The sequence below is a fragment of the Cyprinus carpio genome, chromosome A7 (assembly GCF_018340385.1).
Source record: "Cyprinus carpio isolate SPL01 chromosome A7, ASM1834038v1, whole genome shotgun sequence".
In the NCBI taxonomy this organism is placed as follows: Eukaryota; Metazoa; Chordata; class Actinopteri; order Cypriniformes; family Cyprinidae; genus Cyprinus; species Cyprinus carpio.
Window position 1 is genome coordinate 2438916 of NC_056578.1, and position 9301 is coordinate 2448216.

The window sequence follows — 9301 nt, forward strand, 5'->3', positions numbered from 1 at the left end:
ATGATGTGGTCTTCTTACAATAAATAAGGCACGCAACATATTTCATAGTATTTTCATATAAGCACTCAAAAAAAAGATACCTTTAAACTACTTAATTCAATTATGGACAGTGGTTCCACATAATAGAAACATGTTATCTCTACTCAAATACATAATATATGATGAACTAAACTGAAATGCGTAAACTTAAACAACCAAGTAACTTGAATCAATCAAGTTCATTGTAACTAAAGTATTTTGAGTAAAGATAACATGTTTCCATTATGTGGAATCATTGTCCATAAATGAATTCATTTATTTTAAGGTAGAATATCTTTTTTGATTCAAGCTGCTATTTATAACAATACTAAACAAGCTAAATATAGTTCTTATTGTTAGTATACCTTTTTTATGTATTATATATATTATATATATATATATATTATATATATATATCTATATATATATATCTATATATATATATATATATATATATATTGGTTTATTATTATTAAAACAACTTTTAATTCTTGTTAGCAGGTCCTCAAAACCCAAGCACATGCTCTCCTCACCACCTTCCCCCCCCCCCCCCAAAATTGCTAACATACCAGAAATTCTTTTAAATACAAACATAAAAGAGTATTAAACATTATTATGTATCTCCATTGTATCATCTTGGGAAAAGATGCATAAAATAACATTTTACTTGAACTTTATCCCGCTGACCAAAGCAGAACTGTTTCAACACAATGCAACTGCGTTTGAATGAGAAATCTAACACAATGGTGTTGAATTAAAATGAATTGTTTAAATAAAGTGAACAGTATTTTTGAGTAATAAAGGCTATGTCGATTAGCATTGCATTATTATATAATTTATTATAATAAAAATTATAGACATTCTCAGATTAAACAATATATTTATGTTGTATTCGTGTGTTTATAAGTCACGTTGAATTAATAAAAGCAGTTCAATCTTCTGTTTATTCAGCTAGCGCTATAGGGATTTCCTGGATTTCTTGTAAATGTCACCACACGGATGGAAATTTGTCAGCATTCCTGTCAGATGATTGCTCTCTTTCTCAAAGACATTCCATCATTTCTTCATCTATCCCTGTATCTATCTCAAACGATAAGATCACAAACCAGTTCTTCATTCTCGTTTGCAAAAAGCATTTCTTAATCTAAAAACAAATGCTGTGTGAAGGATAGGAGGACGTGACCATAATATGATTAATTACACAAATAAATGAATCAATAAATGCAACCGAATGTTTTTAATTGGGTGTTTCTGTTAAAAAATGACCAGCCTATAAAAAAATTGCTTATAAATTTATTGTTTTGGTCAAAAACAATATTACATTTAATCTTTTTATCATCTTGTTTTCTTTCAATAAGCACAATTTTTGGGAACTGATTGGTCGAAGGCCCCACTGATCTGAGCTCATGCACCTTAGTTTATGAGTGAATATTGCCAAAATTATCCAAAAATAATGATTTTTATTTATTTATTTTTTTACTCAAAAATGGAAACTCATGAGCTCAAATCAATGAAACCTGCAATCAACCAGTACCAAAAAGAAAAACTAACCTGTGCTAACTGAAAGAAAACAGGCTGACAAAAAGGTTGACTCTAAGATTTTGTGAAAATACAACATAATGAGGCCAGTCATTTTTGACCGGGAAGTTAAGGATTTTTCAACATAGGTTAAGACAATGATTATATATGAGAATCACCTTAAGATTTAAATAAGATTCACTGTTTTAAGGTCATAAACAATAAACCGATTTATTGTTAAAACTATTGCCAACTTAATCATCTACATAAAGTAAAATTTAAACCACAAAGTTTAGCTATAAACTGCTGACGAGAGACTTGTTTGAGAGTTTCATTACTACTTAAATCAAAATCAGTTCTTTCTAACAACCGCATTGTGACAATATTTTTGTCTACTGACCTTTACTGAGATAAAAATACAAATCAAAAGATAAGGAACCAGTAAAACCACTTCTGGACCTCCACTGAGTTTTTCTTCTTGTACTCTCATTTTAATTTAATTATGTATTATTAATTTGTGTTATCACTAGTGGAGATTCATGGCCTGTTATAGTTTCATTTGATACAGTTCTCATTTCATGAACCTGAAAGTATTTTCTATGACGTTTGTCTGGAAATGTTTTTCACAAGGTTAATGTTGCCTGGCAATTGAGTATTTTTTTATGATTTGTCCAGCTACATTCCATAGGCACTTTTGAAATTGCAGTTGAAAAGGAAGAAGGAAATAGATCTTAAGATGGTGATTTCCAAATAAATGAAAAATGTGGCTAGGAATGTTCACAATGAGAAGCGGCAGAGCTATTTTTACATGCAAAAACAATAATCAGAAAAACAAAAAAGCATTTTCTTAAAATGAAAAAAAAAAAAGAAACTAAACTAAACTAAACTAAGTAGCTGAAAAACTTAATGAAATACCATAAAGTGAACAAAAATAAAATGTTAGTAGTCCCTGAGTCATGATTTCATAACTTGACATTCCTGTTGAGAAAACCAAGAAAAACAAAAACAAAAGAACAATTGTGTACAAACATGATTCATGGAAATGGCAATGAAATTTCACAAACAAGAAGAAAAGGGAAGTAACACAATGAATTACACACGTAATGTTGAAGTGTAAAAATGGAAATAGATTTTCTCATAAAACATACCCCAATAATAGTTGGTTTATTTTCAACTTTGAAAAACCTTTTTTTTATGAATTGAACTTGAATATGAACTTTATTATATTTTTTTTGACATAAACTGTTTTTCACAGATAGTCATGTTATCTTATGCTTTGAATAAATGTGCATATTTAGCTCGATGCGCCCTCTTGTGGCCTCAGGAGAGAAGCCAAAAGCTTGTGTTTATGTGGTTTAATGTTTAAAAAAACACATTATTTTCCACATACTGTACATTATTGTTTCTCCTCTAAGCCCCGCCTCCTGAAACGTGTCTATTTTTACAAAGTTCATCGTTCTGAAAGCAAGGTGTGCTCTGATTGGCCAGCTATCCAGTGCGTTGTGATTGGCCGAATGCCTCAAGCGTGTGACGGAAATGTTACGCCCCTCACCATACTGTGATGCTTGTCCCGGTCAGAACACTGGCAACACAAGACAAAAACAATAAAACCCATTACAGATCCATCCAGTGGGGACATAATTACGAATTATAATGATTTATCCTGTTTTCCTTATGTGATTGGAGAAAAGACAAACAATAAACATAAAACCATGTCTGCATTTGTGATTGGAGAAAAGACAAACAACAAGTGTGTTGTGTTTTCACTTTTAGATTCATTCCTCAACTAAATTAAAGTCTATGTTCTAACACAGTGGTTCTCAACCACATTCCTGGAGGACCACCAACACTGCACTTTTTGCATGTTTCCTTTGTCTGACACACCCATTTCAAGTCTGTGAGTCTCTACTAATGAGCAGGTGATCTGAATCAGGTGTGTTTGATTAAGGAGACATGTGCAGTGGCTGCATGATGGGGGTCCTCCAGGAATGTGGTTGAGAACCACTGTTCTTACATACACCTTTAGGTGCTACTTGGACACGTCATCAGTGATGAACCCGGTGTCAACAGGTGTTTCAGGCCTTTAATCAACAGACACCCTGGCCCGGGCGGCCCTGCCAGGGTGATCAGTCCCTGGCTTGTGTCCAAGTGGCGTGCTACTCCATGGATCCTCCCCTCCTGATCCACAGCCATCGTGAGGCTTTTTCAGCAGCCTCAGAGATGTTCTTTATGTCCTTTAACTCCAAGGATTTTGAGTGTTTGAAACAACGACTGTCCAGCGAAGCCCCGGCATCCAACCTCCGCTGGCTCACTCCGTGCCTTCCAGCCGCGCTCCTGCACTCCGCCACCAGCTCTGCATACTTGGCTCTCTTGCGCTCATTTGCCTCCTCCAGTCTGTCTTCCCAGGGTACTGTTAGCTCCACTATGACCAACTGCCTAGTCGACTCAGATGTCATCACCACGTCCGGGCGGAGTGAGGTGACCGTGATGTGATTCAGGAACTTGAGCTGCCTTCCCAGGTCCACTTGAAGATGCCAGTCACTTGCATTTGCGAGGAGCCCTCTGTGGAGCGTGGCTGCTGATAAGCCTTCTCCCCAGCTCTTACAAAGGAAAATATATAAACATATAACATATACTGCATATTACACAAGTATTACTTTTGGCTTAGTGTGCCACTAGGAAACATCAGTTTTGAATTTCGCCAGCGATACCGCCCATCCCCCCCAATGCCTTTGACAGCAGCTGAGGATATGCTCGCCAGTGTGCCACTTCTTTGGCACAGTTGGCATGCTGGTGAGTCTACCAAGCCCCAGCGATGCAAGTTGGATGGGCTAGGTAGAAGATCGTACACCGAACTGATGAGGAACTTGATGCGCCGTGGTTCAGAGCTTCACAATCTGCCCAGGTAATCTTGCGCTGCTCGGCATTTTCCCACCTAGTCCAGGCACCTTGCTGTTGCATACCGACCATCATGGTCAGGCGGTCTTCCTCCAACTCTGTCCGCACTTCATCCTGCACCAACTGACGCTTCTCCCCCTCCCTCTTGCTTTTGTCGTAACGTGGCTTAGGAAAACTGCCCAGGCCTGCACGACCCACTGCCACGTTACCCAACAAAGACACCATGCCTCAAGCCCGCGCCTCTGCTCAGTCCACCGCCACCTGAGCCTGCCCACTTCCTTCCCGTCTTAACACAGATTCCAGCTGAAGAAACTTTAACATCAGATGAATCTCTATACATCGAGACTTCCCTGCTACGAGTGACCCTGAACTCCTCGGACAAGCTGCTGATGGGAAGCTGCAGCTTGGTGGAATGACTGTACAGTGTGATGTTACTCAGGGACCGTGGCAGCCCCAACCACCTCCCGAGGAACTGACTGACCATTCTCTCTAATGCTTCTACCGTTGTCATGGGTACCTCGTATACGAGAAGGGGCCAGAGAATCCTCGGCAGGATTCCATGCTGGTACATCCAGGTTTTGTACTTTCCTGGATGCCCCGAGTTGTCGACTGCAAGTTAGCCAGTTCCTTATGTCGTTTCTAGTTTGTTGGATAGGGGTTGTGTCCTTCAGGGAGCTGTCAAATATCTTCCGTCTAGGTCTCCTCTGGTCTCTTTGGCCTCCCGGATCAACTGGCTCACCACTCCTGTGTGCTCCAAGCATCCCCCGTACTCCTGGGACTCCCCCCTTCTGCACCGAGGTGTCAATGTACCCGTTCTTCAAGAGAAACTCCATTAGTCTTTGAGACACGATCTTAAAGAAGATTTTCCCTTTGACGCAGAGCAGCGAGATTATGCGAAACTGCTCGATGGTGCTTGCATTCCCTTCTTTGGGTATCCAGATCCCCTCGGCTGATCTCCAATGGGAAGCCACCTTCCCTCTCTGCCAAAACACTTTCAGGATTTTCCAGAGATGAACAAGTAGCCATGGGCACTGTTTATAGACCCTATAAGGTACCCCGCTAGGACCAGGAGCGGAACTTGATCTTGCTGCCATTACCGCCTCCTTCACCTCTTTCAAGGTGGGCCCAGAGATGTTAAACTGGGCCGCTGGTTCTGGAGGTTTGATAAGCTTCTCGCAGGGGCCGAGATCTTGCTCCCTAGCAGAGTCGCTGAATGTAACTCTTAGGTGGTAGTTCATTTCATCTGCAGTGCACATGAGGTTGCCGCTTTTCTTCTGCCCCAGGAGTCTCTTAGTGAAGCCAAATGGGTTTGAGATAAATGCCTTTCGCTTTGCCGGCTCGCTCCTTGACCTTTTTTCTGTGCCACTCCGCCCAACCTGAGTGTGGTGAGCCTCCTCCTTACAATCTCTCTGAGTTCCACCAGGGCCTTTTTCTCCTCCTCTCCTTTGGCTGCCTTGTACTGGCGTTTCAGGGATTGTAGATCTCGTCTCAGTTGGCTGATCTGTACCTCTCGCCGGTTTTTGATCATGCTGGAATAGTTGTGCCCACGTTTTTCTGAGATGCCAAACCGCTCTCTGCGCCTATGCCCATTATGGAGGGTGCACATAGTTTGGATTTTCTGTTCAACATTCCCCTTGGCATGTTGTCTCCAGGATCTTATCGAGGTCCTCATTGAACTGGTGCCAATCCTTCTTGTTAGCGGCAGGCCACTTCACCCGGCACTGTTCTGGCTTTTTGCCTTGAGAAGAGGCTGGTGCTGCTTAGAGGTTCCGGACACTGTGGTGTGACTCCGGGCTTGGCTCCTCCTCCGTCTGACCTGCAACTGGCAATCCAGAAACTGAGATACCGGCTATTGCCCCTGTGCGTTGCTGCATTCGCCCACCCTTAAGGCAGGCCATCTTTGTCTGGTGGATCTTCAGACCTGTCAGGTTTTTGCAAACCTTGACGCCGAAGATACATACTGTGCTTATTATCGGTTTGTCCATTTGCTTGGGTCAAGCCTGAAAGTCTGTCCGGTTAGGATTCTCATCCCCCCCGCTCCTCGGGAATTCCCTGAGGATATTTTTCAGAGGGTTTTTCCGTAGTTTTGCTTGGGTGCTCCTTCACAGGAGCTGCAGTTCGGGCTGCTAACCCTCACTGTCCCGGTTGCCGTCTTTCCGTGCTGTCAGCTGTCACTCCAGCTGTTTGCCATACAAGTCACCTAGCTGAGCCAGAAGTAAAAGTTTCTAACATACACCTTTAGGTGCTACTTGGACATGTCATCAGTGATGAAATCCGGGGTCAACAGGTGTTTCAGGTCTTTAATCAACAGACACACTCGCCCGGGCGACCCTGTCGGGGGTGATCAGTAACATGATATAAATAAATAAAATGAAATTAAATATATATAAATAAAATGAAATATATTTTCAATTTGTTTATGTTAATTATGTTAATTAAGTTTTATGGGCCTTATTTTAACGATCTATGTGCATGTTGTAAAAGCTCACAGTGCAGGTGCACTCAGGGCATGTCCAAATCCACTTTTGCTAGTTTAAAGATGGGAAAAACGGTCAGCACACTCTGGCATTTGCAATGCATTTGCTATTTAAACAACGCGAAGCAGGACTGGAAAATGAGAACTGCGTCGGGCTGAAACTAGGGTCCTATCCTAAACCTGTGCTTCATTGCCTGGGTGTATGATAGGCACCAATGGAGACTGTGGCATGGATAAAAATGTTTTATTGTAGGCCTATTTTATTTCATGTATTTTATCTGACATTAATTCATGATAGATTCATTCGAATGCTGTCTACATCATGCACACTACAGTCCGCGTAGCCTAGGCCTTTGGTTAATATAATCATTTAATAATTTAACCATTTCTATAAAAATTAATATAATTTCTTAATTTCAAATAAAATATACTAATAATGAATCTCTGATGATCCTAAGTTGCTATGGTCACGCGGGTTTGTTTACACAAGATTCTAAGTTGTAAATAATCTTTTAAAGTTGTAAATTGTAATACTATTTCAGATTTTCTACTTTAAAATGGCATGTTTAATTGCCATTTCTATGTAATTATTTGCAAAACTTACTACCAATTTCTGTGTGAAAATAGTTTTAATCCTGGACCATGTTTTATTTATTTATTTTTTATTGTACAAAACATTTCTGGTACAAATAAATAATCTATTCATTCCCACTTAAGTATATTTTTCTTCAGTCTTTCTTCAACCTGTCAGACCAGCCGTGACATTTCTCTCACATGATACAGACAGGTTTTTTATTTAACTTGCTGAAGTCTCCTGCCCTGAAGCAAAGTCTTTTCAGAGGTTATAAATTGATATGTCATCACAAGTTACGTCAAAGATGTACTTAAATCAACACCCTACCAGTAATGTGTCATGTGATCTTTTTTCTATTTTAACTGCAGCCACATTTTTTAAATAAACCGAATTCTTTCTAAAAAGTTTATTGTAAAAAACAATGTACTAAATTGTTTTGCAGCTAAATTAATGTTAAGATAATAAACTAGGGTGTTTAATTGAACCCACAGACTGTAAATCTATCAGGATTTTTAGGAGTTTAAAGGGGTCACATGATGCTGCTAAAAAGAACATATTCATTTTGTGTATTTGTGTAATGCAGTGTGTTTATGCGGTTTAAGGTAAAAAAAAAAAAAAAACATTATTTTCCACATACTGTACATTATTGTTTTCTCCCCTATGCCCCACATTCTGAAACGCGTCGATTTTTACAAAGCTCATCGTTCTGAAAAGCGGGGTGTGCTCTGATTGGGTCAGCTATCCAGTGCGTTGTGATTGGCCGAATACCTCAAGCATGTGACGGAAAAGTTATGCCCCCTCACCATACTGTGATGCGTGTCCCAGCAGCACGAGACTCAGTCCAGCTGCTCTTGTCGAGCACATCCCATCATCTATCTCTTTTAGCAGTTCAGTTAATGTACTATTAGGAGTAACTGAATAACTCGGGATATTGTTTTATTTTGCGTCAGAGGGAGTGTAAGGCACATTTATAAACCAAATAATTTAAGTAATTTGTGGATTAGTGCGTACTGGAGACGCGAACCATTTCAAACAATTCATTTTGATTTGGTGAACTGGTTCGACCGGTTCACTGAGAAGATCCCGTTAAATAGAAAGATTCGTTTCACGATTCGGACATCACTAGACAAGACAAAACCAATAAACCCCATTACAAAAGAGGGATTTGTTGCATCCAGCGGGGACATAACTACTGATTATAATGACTTATACTGTATTTTTACATGGTTGCTTTGTATATCGCGATGCATAAACTAGGGCGCCGCACAATTCATCTAAATTAAATCGCAAAGGCAATAAATCGTGATTAGGCAGAAGTCTGCGATTGTCATGCATATCTTTCAGTGAAGCACAGTTCTGTGACCAGCAGTGGAATCTCCATCCAAAGGGCCCGAGTGGCGCGCCTCGTGCTGAAAAAAAACATCAAATATTCCCCATAAGAAGAAATCCAAGAAATCTCTGCAGCTGAATAAACAGAAGATTTAACTGCATTTCATTGATTCACCGTGACTAATAAACACACGACTACGGCAATTATGACGGTTTTATTCTGAGATCTTCTATAATATAATTTTTCATCATAATAAAGTATATCTCGTAAATGAAATGCTAATTGACATAGCCATTATCACCTGCTTACAGAATACAATGAAATATTGTGTGCCTTAATTATTCTGTGTAAGAATCCCCATCATCTCACAGAAGGATTTATGTTATTTCAATAACTCGACTGGACGTTATGAAGTGAGTTTGTAGTCAAAACTTTATTAACCCTCATGTGGTGGTTACAAAACCCACTATAACACCTGTGGTGTTCC

General features: G+C 39.7%; 1 pseudogene; it reads right to left on the reverse strand.

Annotated features, from left to right (window-relative positions):
- Positions 1-3619: 3619 nt before the first annotated feature.
- LOC109091235 lies at positions 3620-6332 on the reverse strand (annotated as a pseudogene).
- Positions 6333-9301: the final 2969 nt, after the last annotated feature.